We start from the raw sequence: 16,938 nt of genomic DNA on the forward strand, positions 1-16,938 counted from the left end.
TCTCATGTGCCAGAACTTGGTTTTATCACTATTTATGTTAGCATTTACTCCAAGCTGAGGCACTGACCCAACTAACACATACAAACCATTTCTTCTAACACCCTTCATTATGACTTCACCTTTATTTAGGACCTCAATTTTTCCATCTTCAGCCTTAATGCTACAACCCATTTTATTAATCATCCCAAGAGAGATCAGGTTTCTTTTTAGTTCAGGGACATACCTTACTTGTTTAAGCTCCCTGGTTTTATTATCAAACATGTGAATGTTGATAGTCCCCATTCCAGTGACTTTGCAAGCAAGGTTGTTTCCCAGCAACACTTTCCCACCATCTATGCTCTCGAAGGTCTTGAAGAATTCTTTATTTGGGCACATGTGGAAGGAACATCCAGAATCAAGAATCCATTCAGCTGTGGGTTGTTTTTCTGCTGCAATGAGAACATCAGCACCTTCAGCATCCTCTTCATCTTCAGATGCAATTGTTGCTTTTCCATTTGTCTCCTTTTGCAGCTTTTCTAGCTTCTTTTTCTCGAAACAGTCTTTAATGTAATGTCCTTCCCTTTGACAGAAGTAGCATTTTCTTTTCTTCTTTTTCTTGTCATCTTTTTCTTTCTGATTTTTGTTCTTCTTATCTTTGTTTCCTTTCTTTTCTGATTTTTTTTTCACAAACAAACCATCTCCTATAGCTTGATCCTTGAAGTCTGATCTTTTCTTTAGGTCTTTAGATTCGAGAGCATTCTTGACATCCTTCAATGTGAGGGTCTGTCTCCCATAGAGCAAGGTGTCCACGAAATGCTCATAGGAGTCAGGCAGTGAGCTCAACAAAATAAGAGCTCTATCTTCATGTTCAAGCATGACATTAACGTTTTCAAGATCGAGTATCAATTTATTAAACTCATCAAGGTGGTCTTTCATGGCTGTCCCTTCCTTCATTGAAAACGTGTAGAGCTTCCTCTTCATGTACAATCTTTTAGCCAAAGATTTATTCAAGAAGAGTTCTTCTAGTTTAGCCCACAAACCAGAGGCTGTCTTCTCTTTGGCTACTTCTCTCAGCACTTCATCAGACAAGTGTAGAATAATAGTGATGTGAGCCTTGTTGTTTATAGTCCTTGAGTCTCCACCCAAACTTGAAGATCCTTCTTCCTTTTCCCTTTTGGACTTTGATTCATCTTCATCATCGAGGGCACTATCCAAGCCCTGTTGAATCAGAATGGCACGCATCTTAAGACTCCACAGGTAGAAGTCATTCTCTCCATTGAATTTTTCAAGATTGAATCTTGTGCTGCCCATTATGCCAGATCAAGAACAGAGTGTCCTTCTGGCTCTGATACCAGTTTGTTAAGAAACTAGCTCAACACTTCAAGCTTTTTTAAGAAGAAAAACAAAGCATACGAACAAATGCACTCTCACTAAAGATCAAAACAAGGCAACCAAAGACACCAAGAATATAAAAGATAATGGCAAGAAGATGTAACATGGTTCGGCCACAAGAAGCCTACATCCACGGTTGAAACAACACAGCTCTAAGCTTTATTTAGAATGAAAAATGGTTTACAAAAGATGATGAGATTACAGAGATATTAACTTTTCACAAAAGCTCTATATCTCACTCCAAGAATCTCTCATACACTCGTGTATCTAATGTATCTTCTTGCTGCCCTTTTATAACACCTCAGCTACGAAAGAAGAGTGCCAACTGTTATTCTTCATTAACAGATTTAACAGACTCAAGGATCTTATGCCAACTCAGCATGCCACCTCATTCAGTTTAACAGAATATAACTACTTGCTGGCTTCACACTCACTTTTCTCAAAAAAACATGATTACCGTTTATAGAAAAGTCACACCTTTTAGAAAGAATATGTGTACAAGCTATGCATACTTTATGTTACCATGACAAAATTGATGGTGATTAGATCTATTTTTTAAATAGATTTAATGCACAAATAAGATGACTTTTGGTAAAAATTATTTTCGGAAGATATATGGTATAAAATAGTGATGATTATTGTTTAAATGTGTAAATAGCCTAAGCATAGCCGGTAATACCAATATCCATTTGCACGTTCATTTGGATGATCACATTTCATGATATTCTTTCATTCATGACCATTGTTTAAGATTTGAATTTGATTATAAATTAAGCTGCAAGGGAGCTTACTTTAGTTTTGAAGCTTTTCAATCGTGATCCTGCATGCCTTGCTATGATACTATTTTATTACATGCCAACGTAACTGTCCTTGTAATCGGTTTGTATAAGAATTCAAGATTTTTGTTTTTCCCTATTGTAGTAGTCAACTAAATAAAGAATGAACAACTGAACTTGGTCTATTTCGAGGATGAAAGGAATTTAGATCTATAGCAAATAGATGTAGGCAATTAAAAACAAAAAATTAACAACTTAATTAATTTTCAGAAATATTGTTCACCATTACTGTTCATGATTACCGTTCATCCGCATAAAAAATATTAATTTTCCAAAAACACAATAAATTGTAGGAAATAAATGACACAGAGATTTTTACATAGTTTGGATTAATCAATTCTACATCCATGAGGCCACACCCAGATGAAAAGCAATTCACTAAGTTGAGATGTTACAACCTATGAATTTACCAAACTTAAGACTCTCGCTTACAGTTTATCACCATACAGTTTACTCAACCTTAGACTGAATCTGCTTCTCTTGAATAATTGCTACCCCTCTTGATCCACGATCCTCAAGGCACTTCGCAAAGTGATCAATAATAATTCTTCAATTCTTCAACGTCTAGTGATCCAAGATCCACATAGACTCTCCACAGAGATGAAAACAAGATAAATAAATCAATCAACACAACATTATGCGCCAAATCCGGATTCTCTAGGGAGGAGGCCGAATTTTGCTTCTATGCTTTGTGCTCTGTGTTGTGCGGGCCTTAAATTGTGAAATACCTCTCTTTATATAGGTACTAGGGTTTCACCAAAATAGCAAGTCTTAAAAGACTTGGATTATTTCTAAATAAGAGTTTCTTTCCTCTTATAATTCCCATGAATCTGAATAGGGATAAATATGATCTTCTTGTCTTGCTTGTCTCACTAAAAATATCCAAAACATTTAATAAACTTCCTATTTGAACTAACTTCTTACTCTAAATAGATCTCATGCACCAATTATAGAATCCCATCATTAATAGACTTTCTAAATTAGACATCTAATTAAATTATGAAACAAATATTCCTTATTCGTGGTGATATTATTATTACTTAGTATTATCAAAAAACATGATTTAACATTTAGAGAAAATTCCTGCCTTTTAGAAAGATCATGTATGCAACAGACACCCATACTTTATCTTACCACGATAAAATTGATGGTGATTAAATCGATTTTCTCAATTAAAGCAAAATTTTTTAAAATTGATTTAATGCACAAATATGATGACCTTTTGCAAAAATTAATTTTGGAAAATATAGTGAGAGAAAATAGTGACGATTATTGTTTAGATGTGTAAATAGCCTAAACATAATCCCTAATACCAATATCCATGTGCATCTTAACACCTTTCAAGATATTCTTTCATTCATGGCCACTACCTCCAGACTTGAATTTGATCATTAAATCATGTTAAATAATATTAGAGATCCCAAAAACTGAGTACCAACTTAAATCCCAATGCCATGCGTCATTGACAAATGTTGTGTCATTTGTTATTAACTAGGTGATGAATTTCTAGTTGATTAAATTACTTAAAAATATCTTAAAAATCAGACAATAGTTTGCTTAATTTTTTGAAGCTAACTATTCATAAAAAATGATATATATTTTTGTGGTGTTGATAATGAGAATATCATTCAACATGTTAAAATATGAAAACATATGGAAGACGGTTGTAAATTGATTGAATGAAAATATTTCAGTGAAGTCTCAAAAATTTGGTACTTGTTATCTTATTGAAAGTTTTCTAAATTATATTACTATTTGAACCTAGTCCCTCGCCTGTATTGAATTCCTGGCACTACCACTGCTTCTATGTGAAGGTCATTAAAATTTGTGTTAATTACCTATAGGTTGAATAACAATTTTATTCATGAATTGTTGCTCAATATAGCAATTTGATTGAAAGTGCGGCTGCACTAATTTTCTAGATGAGTTTTCGTACATGTTTGTCCTCATATGACCTAGAATGCTGCGATATCAATTGTATTGGAAATTATTCAAGTGGGTTAGTGCTCTACACCCCCACCAAAATTTAAGCAATCAACAGAACATTCCTTGTGGAATGAAACTTATTTCCCTACTAGACTTTTAATGAGGTCCATTTCCCACAATTTGAATAATAGTTAGATGTCTCCCCGAATATTGGATGGATATTAAATTCTAATGGAAATTAAATTTTTATATATTTTGTTTAACCAAACGATGGAAATAAAAAAAAAACATTTAAATTATTTTTCTCTCCTCCACGCATGAGGCAAACCATGCAAGTCCAAAGCTATCCAAACCACACCTGCAAGCCCGGGGCTTAAATGGAGTACTTCTAAGCATAAAACATTGATTAACTCTGTTTTGCCACTCAAGCTGAGTCTATGTTGAGACATAATTTTGACATCAAAAGGTTTTATGACCTCCTTCAAGGTTTTACGATAAACATAAATCTACTAAGAAAGTGGGAAAAAATGAAAATGTATATAAAAGCGTGAGTTATCAGATAAGATTAAAACTCACCCAATTCAATCCATCATATTCCGTAAGGATATAACTGGATGTCATACCGCCACTCCATATCCTCAAAAGTTCTTAGTCCTTGTCTCAACTCTGTCTGAGGCCAATGTAAATCCAATTTGCACAAGCTCTTTACGCACCACAGCTCTTTTGGAAGCTTTCTCAAGTAAGCACAAGGGTTCGCAATTAAGCTTTCAAGTTTTGGCATTGCTCCTGCCCCCATCGTCCACTCATCTAGCCAATACATTGACTTCAGGTTCAAAACCTTAAGTTCCGGAAAGCCTCCAGAGCCAACACAGGCCAGCTTTCTTCCTAAATATGAGTTCTGCTTCAATTTCAGAACTTGAGGGCGTGGAAGCTTTTCCATCATTGGCATGGGATCCTCCATTAGCTCAGTATTTGATAAGCTCAGATCGGTCAGAATTGGAGGAAACTGGTATACAGACCGGACCATTCGCGAGAGCTTGGTTTCATTCACCAGCTTCAAGCATTCAAGTTTTTGTAGTTCGCATAGGCTTTTGGAAACCCCAGATTGATAATAACTTAAATCTCCGGATATTCTAAGAGTTTGAACGCTAGGTAGTCTGCCAAATATATCTGGAGTAAGTAAGAAATCAGAATAAGGATGTTTGGAAGCTGAGAAAATTTAGAATTGAAAGCTTTTAGCTCTTATGATTTTATTTATCAAAAAACTTAACTAAGAAACTGTACACAGATTGCTTATATGCACAGCTGATGCTCAGCTCAATTAGTTAACTAATTACAAAACTAATTCTAGCTAGCTATAACAACTTCAACTAATTATCACGTGAACAAGTAACTACATAACCACCAGGTGCCAGCTGGCATGCCATGTCATCAACCTTTAATTGTAAGCTGGAGCTGCTGCTATCCTCTGCTTTACAGTCTATGCTACTGATGTGTGCTTCCTTAACATCCCCTCTCAAGCTCAAAGGTCTACTGACGACATTGAGCTTGGATCTAAAGAAACTAAATTTAGAAAAAGATAAGGGCTTAGTAAGAACATCAGCTACTTGTTCTTCAGTAGGAATGTATCTAACCTCCAATTCTTTTCCAAGCACTTTGTCTCTAACATAATGAACATCCAATTCTATGTGCTTAGATTTTGAGTGAAATACAGGGTTGCGATCTAGCTCCCCTGCACTTTGGTTATCACACCAAAGAACTGGAGTAGGTAGTTTAGCAATATTGAGTTCTGAAAACAAAGACTGCAACCAAGAAATTTCTGAGCATGCTGCTGACAGGGCTCGGTATTCACTCTCTGTGCTTGACTTTGCTACAATTGCTTGCTTTTTGGAGGACCATGAAATCAAGTTGTTACCAAAGTAAATACAATAGGCTCCAATTGAATTTCTGTCGTCAAGATCACAAGCCCAGTCAGCATCTGAATAGCCTGTTAATCCAATTTCCAGAGTTGCTTCCTTTCTAAGATAGAGACCATAGGTGATAGTTGACTGGAGATATCGAAGAACTCTTTTACAGGCTAACCAGTGCTGAACAGTAGGAGAACTGAGGTATTGACTGAGTTTATGAACTGAATAAGCTATATCAGGCCTGGTGAGAATTAGATACTGTAATCCTCCAACTATGCTTCTGTAAAGTGTTGGATTTTCGAACTCCTGGCCCAAAGGACCCCTGACATTTCTTTCTAGCTTCAAACCAGTACTAAGAGGAGTATCAGACCCTTTGCAATTCTCCATAGATGCTTTACTCAGCAAGTCTTTAATATACTTTGTTTGAGATAGATGCATTCCCTCATCAAAGTAACTAACTTCAACACCTAGGAAGTAAGCAACTAATCCCAGATCTTTCAAGGCAAAGGCCTGACTGAGTTTAACAATAAAATCTTCTAGTAGAGCAGAATCTGGTCCAGTGACTAGGATATCATCCACATAGATCAATACTATGATTAAGCCCCTTGTATCATGTCTAATGAATAGAGATGTATCAGCTTTTGAATTAAAAAATTGCCAAGTAGTAAGACAACCTTTCAGCTTTTCATACCAGGCTCGTGGAGCTTGTTTTAGACCATAGAGAGCTTTCTTGAGTTTGCAGATGTACCCTTCCTTAGTGACAAAGCCTTCTGGTTGTGTCATATATACATCCTCAGAAAGATCCCCATTAAGGAATGCATTATTGACATCAATTTTTCTGACTTTCCACCCTTTCATAACTGCCAAGCTGAGTATGACTCTTACTGTTGAAGACTTCACCACTGGACTGAATGTTTCTGAATAATCTATCCCTGCTGTTTGGTGAAACCCCTTTGCAACTAATCTAGCTTTATACTTGCTAACAGTTCCATCTGTGTTATACTTTGTTCGGAATACCCACTTACAACCTACTAACTTGTAGGTTGAAGACATTGGCACAAGAGTCCAAGTGTTGTTGTGAATAAGGGCATCATACTCAGTTTACATTGCATCTTTCCATTGAGGATCTGATAATGCCTCAGGGACAGTGGATGGTTCTAAGCTGTTGTGAGTTGTTAGGAAGGCCTTTGGTTTGAAAATTCCAGCTCTAGCTCTGGTTATCATGTGATGGGTGGAAGTAGAAGGTTTAGGCTGAGATGTATGTGTTGGACAGAGTATTTGTGGTGCTGGTGACTGGGATGGAGGTAAAGACAAAGATGTGGAGGTCTGAGTTGTAGGTGACTGACATTGAGGTGTGTTTGATGACAGGGAATGATTGACAGGGAAGTGATCTGCTGCAGTAGCTTCAAGACTGTTCGGATTGCTATTAGGAACTGACAGAGTAAACCTTTGAAAAAGGTTATATTGGAAATCAGAGGAAGTGTGTTTAGAAGTGGAAGAAAAATTTGGATCTAAAGTGTAAGGGAAAGTAGTTTCATCAAACAATACATGACTGGCAATATAAATCTTGCCTGATGAATGTAGACACCTATATCCCTTATGTGAAGAACTGTATCCTAAGAAGACACACTTTGAAGTATGGAAATGAAATTTATGGTTATTGTATTCTCTGAGAAAAGGAAAACAAGAACATCCAAATGTTCTTAGAAAGTTATAGTCTGGTTTGTGATGAAAAATTGATTCATATGGAGTTTTCATTGATAGAATAGGTGTTGGTAATCTGTTAATGAGATAGGTTGCTGTATGAAAGGAATCCCACCAGAATTTGATAGGTAATTTAGCTTGTGCAAGAAGAGTAAGGCCTGATTCAGTGATGTGTCTGTGTTTTCTCTCTACCAAACCATTTTGGTTGTGTGTATAAGGGCAAGAGTGTCTGAATTCTATCCCCTCTTCTTGAAGATATTTGGTAAAAGATCTGAATTCCCCTCCCCAGTCAGATTGGAGACATTTAATGGGCTGTTCTAATTGTTTTTCAACTTGAGCTTTGAAAATTTTGAACACATGAAGAGTTTCATCTTTGGTTTTCAAGGGAAATATCCAAGTGTATCTGGTAAAGTCATCTACAAAGCTCACATAATATTTATAACCTTGTATGGAAACCACTGGAGCTGGTCCCCATAGATCAGTATGTAAAATGGCTAAAGGTTGTTTTGTTTTTGTTTCAGTTGCTGGAAAGTGTAGTCTATGCATTTTTCCCAATTTGCAAGCATCACATGAATCAAAATCTTTATTTCCATTGACAGGTTTGAAAGAGGAACAAGATTGTATTACATGATTTAAGATCTTAGAGTTAGGATGACCTAGCCTCTGATGTAATACAGAAGTGCTTAAAAAACACTTAGAGTTCATACAAGACTCTGCTGCCACATTATGCAAGCAGTGATTTAGTTTATTTGACTGACTAAGATTGACAGCTGAGAGCATTGAAAGAGGAACAACTGACTGAAAAGAAGACTTGATATTTGCAACATGACTCTGAAAGGAAGACTGAGCAGAGTTTTTATTTGAGGACACTAATAGCAATCTGTACAAGCCTTTTTCAGCCTTGCCCTGCAGTATGATCAAATTCTTCACCTTGTCCTTCACAAAACAAGATTTATCAGTAAACTCAACTGAAATATTGTTGTCTTTGGTTAGCTGAGAAATGCTTATGAGGTTCTTGGTTATTTGTGGAACTAAAAGTATATTGTTTAGTTTAATCACAGTGGAATCAGTGCAGTTGTGCAATCTCAGAACAGCTTTTCCAATATGTGTAATATTCAAGCCAGTACCATTACCAATAATGAGTTTAGATGTACCTGTAAATGACTCAAAAATTTGCATATTGTTCATGTCATTTGTGAGATGATGAGTGGCACCACTGTCAAGGTACCAATTTGCATCAGATGATCCTTCCATATTTGCCATATATGCTGATTTCGGATTCCTATTTGGAGGTGGTCTATAAGCTCCAGAGGCAATAAATTCTTCCAGCTTCCAGCATACATTGGCTGTATGACCTATTTTGAGACAAACTTGACAGGTAGGCTTAGAAGGATTCCACTGGGATTTTGGATTTCCAGGTGTTTTACCATTATTGACAGCATTATTGTTATTCCAGTTTCCTCCTCCTCCTCCTCCATAATTTCCCCTGTAACCATTATTTCCAACACTTCCAACAGGAAAACCAGATGATCCATAATTTCCTCTGTAACCACTATTTCCAGAATTTTCAGCAGCATTACTATAGCCTGAATTATATCCAAGATTACCAAAACCTTTTCCTCCTGAGAAGTTTCCTCTTCTAGGTCCTCTATTTTGTGCAAAATTAGCTTCTAAATTGTGTTTAACATCCATGTTAGCAAGCATATGAGTTTGTTGATCAATTCTAGCCTCTTGAGTTAACAGCATAGCATAAGCCTCATTAACATTCATTTTTCCAGTTCCTACTTGTCCAGTAATATAAGTAGCAACAGAATTATAATCAGGACCTAGACCAGAGAGTACATGTAAAATCAAATCATCATTGCTTAATGCACTTCCTGCTGCAGCCATGTTATCAGCAATAGATTTCATTTTAATGAAATATTCAGTCATTTTAAGATCATCCTTTCTAGTGGAATTCATCAAATATCTCAAATGCAATAGTCTAGACTTTGACTGAGATCCAAATTGAGTTTCAACAGCTTTCCATACCTCCAATGAAGTCTCAAGGTTGAACACTAGACTAATGATACCTTCACTCATGGATGAAAGAAGCCAACCGAGAAGTATCTGATCTTGTGCTCTCCAGGTTGCAAATTCTGGATTCTCCACAGATCTAAGATCATCATCATATCTCTGAGCAATATGAGAAGGAGGTGGAGTAATTGATTCATCGATAAATTTCTCAAGTCTATTTCCTCGAATTGAAGCAAGAACTTGAGATCTCCAGATCAAATAGTTTGATTGATCAAGCTTAACAGGAGTGTTGAAAGTGAAATTGACGGTTGTTGAATGAGCAGCAGAGTTATGAACTTGATTTAAGGAAGAGGCAAGATTCACAGTTGCCATTGTGGCTCTGATACCAAGTAAGAAATCAGAATAAGGATGTTTGGAAGCTGAGAAAATTTAGAATTGAAAGCTTTTAGCTCTTACGATTTTATTTATAAAAAAACTTAACTAAGAAACTATACACAGATTGCTTATATACACAGCTGATGCTCAGCTCAATTAGTTAACTAATTACAAAACTAATTCTAGCTAGCTATAACAACTTCAACTAATTATCACGTGAACAAGTAACTACATAACCACCAGGTGCCAGCTGGCATGCCATGTCATCAACCTTTAATTGTAAGCTGGAGCTGCTGCTATCCTCTGCTTTACAGTCTATGCTACTGATGTGTGCTTCCTTAACAGAGTACAACTACTAGGGTGCAAGGCTGATATGAAAATGAGATTTTTTAGAGAGCAGGAATAATTTTTGGGAGGTGCGGGCAGAGTGATGCAACCGAAGTTTAGATGCATGAGTTTTTGCATCATCCAAATATCCTCTGGTGACTGATCTATGTGGCTTGATGGCATTTCTAGTGTTTGAAGGTTTAAAAGGGTGCGTAACAGTGAAGGAAGGCATTGGAGCGAAGGGATATTCAATTGCAAATACGTCAAAAGGAATAAATTTTCTATTCCGGTTGGAAATTGGTCGACAACTGCAGAACCCAAGCTCAGTACCCGAAGGTATTTGAACTTTTTACAAAAATTCTCGCAATCTATCAGAGCGAGATGATCGCTTTCTGAACTGTGATTCAGAAAAGATTGGAGATAAATGTCAGAATGTTCTAAAGAATGGAGCATTTGCCCTCCATGCAAAATGAAGCACCGTTTAACATTTGCCAGTGGTTCCTCTTTCATGCCAGGCGTCCAGACAAATCCCATCTTGCAGAATATACATAACTTGAAACATAACACGCTTTAATTGTGCCGCCGGCTCTTCTCTTACTCACTTGAATGAAGCCACGATGGATTAGTTCTTTTAAGTAAAGTTCGGCAGTTTCCTCACTATTGTATGGAATAAAACCTTCAGCTATCCACAGCTGACATAATTGCCTGCTAGATATCTCAATGCCTGGACGGAAGACACACAAATATATGCAGCAGACTTTCAAGTGAAGAGGTAACTCGAACACAGAACAAGTTCGACTCAAAACCGCCAAAACCATTTTTTCATCCATATAATTTCCTAATGCCGCACTTCCATAGTGTAGGACAAAAAACTGCCAGGCACTATGTTTTATTCTAATCAGCGGTCCTTCAACAAGCACATAATCACACCGAATCTTCTCTCCGTTTAGCAATTCGAACGAGGTAAGGAGAGATGGATTGATGACCGTTATCAGTACTCTGCTTCCATTCTGATTGTCAGGAAGAACTTCTTCAAGATCATCCCATATCTCAATGTTATGGCAGACATCATCAAGCGCAATAAAGTACTTCTTGTTTGTTAGGAAATCTCGAAGAATAGATTTCTTCAATTTATAATCTTCACCGATAATTACAGTAACCCGAGATGGAGGCATCAAAGACCTGATTATGTCATCCAATATCTTGCCAGAATCGTAGATAGAGGAGCCCGGACCCAAGCAAGACAGTCAAAATAGAACTTGACATGGTTATTATTGTAAGTATCTGCAGCGAAAGCAGTCTTATCGAAGCCACTGCTGTCGAGAATTGCAACCACTGAAAGCCCAATTGGTCCCTCAATCAAAAGATCAAACCACTCCTCGCGGGCCCTTTCAAATTCACTGATATCAAGCCGAGGTTGTCCCTCACTGGATAGGTGAATGAGTTCGTCCCTTTGTTCATTGATATCAAAGCCATTGTCGCCGGGTGGAAGCTGTTGCATCCTATTTCTAATATCAATTATTTTACTGTGGAGTCCAACAAGAAGAGCCATATTAGTACTGCTTTCACTTTCTTCTTCACTGTTTTGCTGCTGCATGATGTTGATGAAGAATGTGTCAATGACTTCCTCAGATTCATGGACAAACTGATTAACGTCCTCTAGAATTTTCAAAATATCCGGCCTTTTAACGTCTTCATTGATTTTTTTTCTTAAGAGTTGAAACAAAAGCAGAGCCATGTCAGCTTCATAGTTTGCCAGCAGAGTACTAGCAATAATTTCGGACTCCGCAAGAAGGTTTTGAAGAAGTGGAGTTAAATTTGTTGAATCAGTCACTGTTAACGTGCCTTCTTCACCTGCTAACACCCTTTTCAACCTCTCACAAAATAGTCGGAGGTTCACGTCAAGCATATCTCCTTCTGTCTGTAGCACCCAGGTGTATTGTTATTTGCTCCAAGAAAAGTTGAAAGGATTGGTTCTATCTCAGAGTCGTTAGTGGTGTAAAATTAAAATTAAAATTAATTTGCAAGGAATATGCCGAGAAACTGTGTAAGTGGCTAAATTCCACAAATGTTGAAAAGTCCAAGACGCGTGCTTTTGAAAAGAACAGGTATCCCAATGGGTATCCAACCTTTATCTTAATTAATTACTACCATAACATGCTTGATGGTGCTTAAATCAATTTTTTCTTTTCTTAATGTAAAGATTTTTTTTTTTAAACAGATTTTAATATAAAATTGCCTTCAATGTTATTACTGCCACAAGCCCAGTAACCGGATTAATTAAAAATTTTAGAATTGTTGGGCATGGAAAGAGAAGTTTTAAACTTCAGAAAGCGAGGGTTGTTCTGTTAATGAATTGTTATTGACATAATTTTATTTTGGTTTTCGAGGGAAAAAAAAATTTGTTGACAAGTAAGAAAAGACTATTATGTTTTACAATCTATTATACATATTTTATTATATTAAAGTAATTTTAATATTAAATTGGAACATAAAATTAAAATAAATAAATTTAAATTTAAATTATTTTGAATATTATAAAATAATTTTAATATTATTAATAGAAAGATATTTTGTCAATATTGAAATCTTTTTAACCCAAAGGTTTATTTAAATTTTTTTTTATAAAGAATACAAAATATAAAATTAAAATAACTATCATAATTTAAACTTTTTCATATTATTTTAATTATTAAAAATACTTTAATATTATTAGTCTACTACATAGATTATATTATTTATATTATATTTGTATTCTTTAAACATTTTAAAGTCAATTTTCTAATTACTATATTCAAGAGGTACTATGGTTAAAGAAAAGTTCTTGGTGTTGCTTTTTGAAAATTTGAGGGTTTGCATGATAAGTTTTTCAAATTTTAGGGGTGTAGGTGTCTTTTTTTTTTGAAAATTTATTTCACTTTTACGGGAATCCAATGAGAAATATGATAAGAAAATTCTCTAACTTTATGAAAAATGGGGAAACCAAGAACTATTCAATTTTGTATTTTTTGTTTGTAATTCAAAAAATGCACCCACCAAACAAGTTTTACGCATTTACGTTGTCATAAAACGAAAAAACGGTTTGCCAAAAAATAGTACCAAACATACTCTTAATGTCCCACATGATTTCTTATTAAGCCCATATTAGATATTTTTTTTTTTTTGGTTTTTTAACCACGAGGTATCTTGGGAAGGGCCCCAACTGTGGGAGACACCTTTAAGCCCGTACCACAACTTAGATTAGAAGTCCCCGCTCAAACCGGGAGGCACAGGTTCTCCTAACAAAGGCGATTTTCCTACGACTCGAACTGGAGAGCAAACCCAATCAAGTCACTTAAGGGGACTCCATTGCCAGTGGAGCTAACACTTTGTTGGTTAAGCCCATATTAGATATATTTATACATTTTACTGCATTAAGTATTTTAATTTTAAAAGAAGTTAGTCCTCTCACTGTTTATAAAAGGTAATTTTATTTCGAGATTCCCACTAAACTCTTACATAGAATTAGTGTAATGTTAAGAGAGAGTAACACAGTTTTCAATTACCATCTTTGAAAATAGAAAGATATGGATCTGTGTATTAAAGAGTTATCGTGAAAATCATACAATTCAATTTCCTGACATATATATTCATGCACATATGCCAAAAGAATAAATAGATAGAAAGTAAATTTACAATCCTCACTCCCTCACAATTGTTAAAGTGAAGATGCATTACAACTGTGAACTGTCACTACTTTAGCCTTTTTTTTTCTCTAAATTATAGTGTGATGAACATTAAGGATGAGAATAAAAGTTAAAGGTGACCCATTTTCTTTTTAAAGTGCTCAGCTGAAAGCCAAATGGCTAATTAATTTAGAAGTAAAACAGAGAATAAAGTCCTACATGCCTGAAATTAGAAATACATTTTATATGCTTAAATTATGATTATTTGATAGATTATAGACCTAAGAGACACGTTAAATTATAAAACAGAGCGATCAAAAAAAAAAAAGAGTATTTGTGACGTCAAATAACAATTGGTAACTAAGATCCTAAATATTTGAGTTGTTAAAAGCAAATAAAACAGAGAAGGTAAGAGAGATGCAGAAACACAAAACTATTAGCTTATCTTGATTTTCCCACTTTATTCATTCTCGATGCTTTTCAAAAGATATTCTGTTAATCCTTCTGGTGTCTGCAGCCCCTGCACTCTTATAAATCTCCATCCCACACCCACACTACAAACAAGTTGATTGAAATTAATCAATTGCCTTTTGAAGTAGATCCATTGAGTTGTGGTCATTACTTGTTATTGGCTATTTTTTCTCTGAGCCATTTATTTTGAGCAATGGCTGAACTACTCCAATTATTGGTGTAACTCCAGTGGCTGCATCCACAGTTGAATATATGATAGTATTGGCTCTTATTTGAGAATATAGAGGGATCTATCTTCGTTTCTCTGTTGCAATGTGCTAGTATAAATTTCTTTAGCTTACGGTCTATATAGTCTTGGTGTTAAAGAATTCACTGAGCCATTATTGATTCAATTTCTGTGAAGCAATGGTGGGTGAAAAATAAATAAAGGATAAGTGAACAAAGTTGAAGTGCTGAATTGGCTATTAAAGAAAAGTGTCACTTGATCACAATCACATTGATGCACAACCCTCTCGAGGCAAATTTTGTCTATATGTACTCCAAATTCAGCCAAACCATACATGCATGAACAAAATTAAACCCTCGTTCTCATCACAACAGTAATTGAAGCTACAAAAGCCAGCAAATCTGAACAAAAACTTAAAAGGAAGATCTTATTCAAGTTTGTCCCCAAAAAGACAGCTGAAACAAAAAATATTGACTATTGAATGGGTCAATGCTGAATTACATTTGAAATGGAAAGCTTGGCTGCAGTTACGATGTTTCCCCTTCCAATATTCCTCCAAAACAAATTCATTTGTAAACAATAACGGAAGTAGCAATAATTTATTCATCAAAGAAAATACCCAAGTTTTCAACTAACAAATCCTCTTGTCTAAATAAAAAAAAAAACTCATATCTCTAAAATCTATTTGCAAAATGTTGAAAATGAGGAGTGATCTGCCAACTCGGTTAATAAACTCATGCTTAATGTTAACAATAATGATAAATTACATAATAATTATTATAAAGAATCATAAATTGGAAACGCTAATCATTCTACAATCTATTATATAAGTAAGATATTCTCATAATAAGTTAAGTTATAACGTAACAAATATTTTCAATATATAATTATTTAAGAAGTCATTTAGCAATAATACTTTTTTTACTTAGTTGATCATGTCATATATCGTTATCTAAACTCCTGACGATATTATTATTACTCACTTTTCTAAAAAAAAAAATGATTAATGTTTAGAGAAAAGTTACGCCTTTTAGATTGAATACTGTCACAAGCCGCTCAAATTTACCACCAACAGAGGCTAATTCTGCCCGCACGGGTATGCTTAGCAAAAGTCCGCCTAGAGATAGAGTGCGCTTAGCACTAAAGGTGGGGTAAGCTTAGCAATGGGCCGCCAACACAACTTGCTAGTTGTGGTGTGCTTAGCGATCATCCAAGCCCAGCCCGAATTTTAGACTTCTCTACAATTGTAAATATCATAGAACTTTCTAGGTCAGTGCATTTAAGTCCCTAAGATATTTATGCAAGTTGCATGGAACTTTCAAGAACCTAGCACCCAAACCTATAAATAGGGGGAGCACCCCCATTTGCTCACCACCACACCACACACACACAAGCTCACCAGCACAGACACAAGCTCTTTTACTCTTGTAAAAGCTCTCTTGTAATTTATTCTTTAGTGTGTAATAAAAATATATTTGGCCATATTGCTCCATTCTCTCTAGTATTTCCGCAAAGCATTCTTGCTTGCCTAGTTGAGAAGTTCGTAAATGCTTACTTAGCGACTTGTGTGTTAAAGTCGACTAAGTGCCGCACGGGTTTACTATACAAAACTCCCGCACACGAGCAATGGCCAACCCTCCTAGAATAACACAAGAGGGCATAGTTGGTGTGGAGTCATTTGAGCCAACTCGTGGCCGCGAGGAGGGACGCACACAAGCTAAGTCCCGCGGCAAGTCCAAGGCCGCTTCCATAGACGCCTTGGAGCCTCGCGTTGCCACGCTCGAAACTTCAATGTTTGCTGTCCAGAACACCCTCGATACTTTGGAGTTGCAGGTCGACGGTCTCGAGGGCTGCATCCACAGTTGAATATATGATAGTATTGGCTCTTATTTGAGAATATAGAGGGATCTTTCTTCGTTTCTCTATTGAAATGTGCTAGTATAAATTTCTTTACCTTGCGGTCTATATAGTCTTGGTGTTAAAGAATTCACTGAGCCATTATTGATTCAATTCCAGTGAAGCAATACAATGTGTCATTTCCCAATGTTGTATAATTCATTAATTAGGTGATGAATTTATGAATTAATAATTAGTTCAGACTTAAATAAAAATTT

At 35.7% G+C, this 16,938-nt stretch overlaps 1 non-coding gene across 1 annotated transcript; it reads right to left on the reverse strand.

Moving 5' to 3' along the window:
• Positions 1 to 9,479: 9,479 nt before the first annotated feature.
• Positions 9,480 to 9,616, reverse strand: LOC127902910 (small nucleolar RNA Z247). The gene has a single exon (XR_008055547.1). It is a non-coding gene; the product is annotated as a small nucleolar RNA Z247 (small nucleolar RNA).
• Positions 9,617 to 16,938: the final 7,322 nt, after the last annotated feature.

Source organism: Citrus sinensis, chromosome 5, assembly GCF_022201045.2.
Source record: "Citrus sinensis cultivar Valencia sweet orange chromosome 5, DVS_A1.0, whole genome shotgun sequence".
NCBI classification, from domain to species: domain Eukaryota; kingdom Viridiplantae; phylum Streptophyta; class Magnoliopsida; order Sapindales; family Rutaceae; genus Citrus; species Citrus sinensis.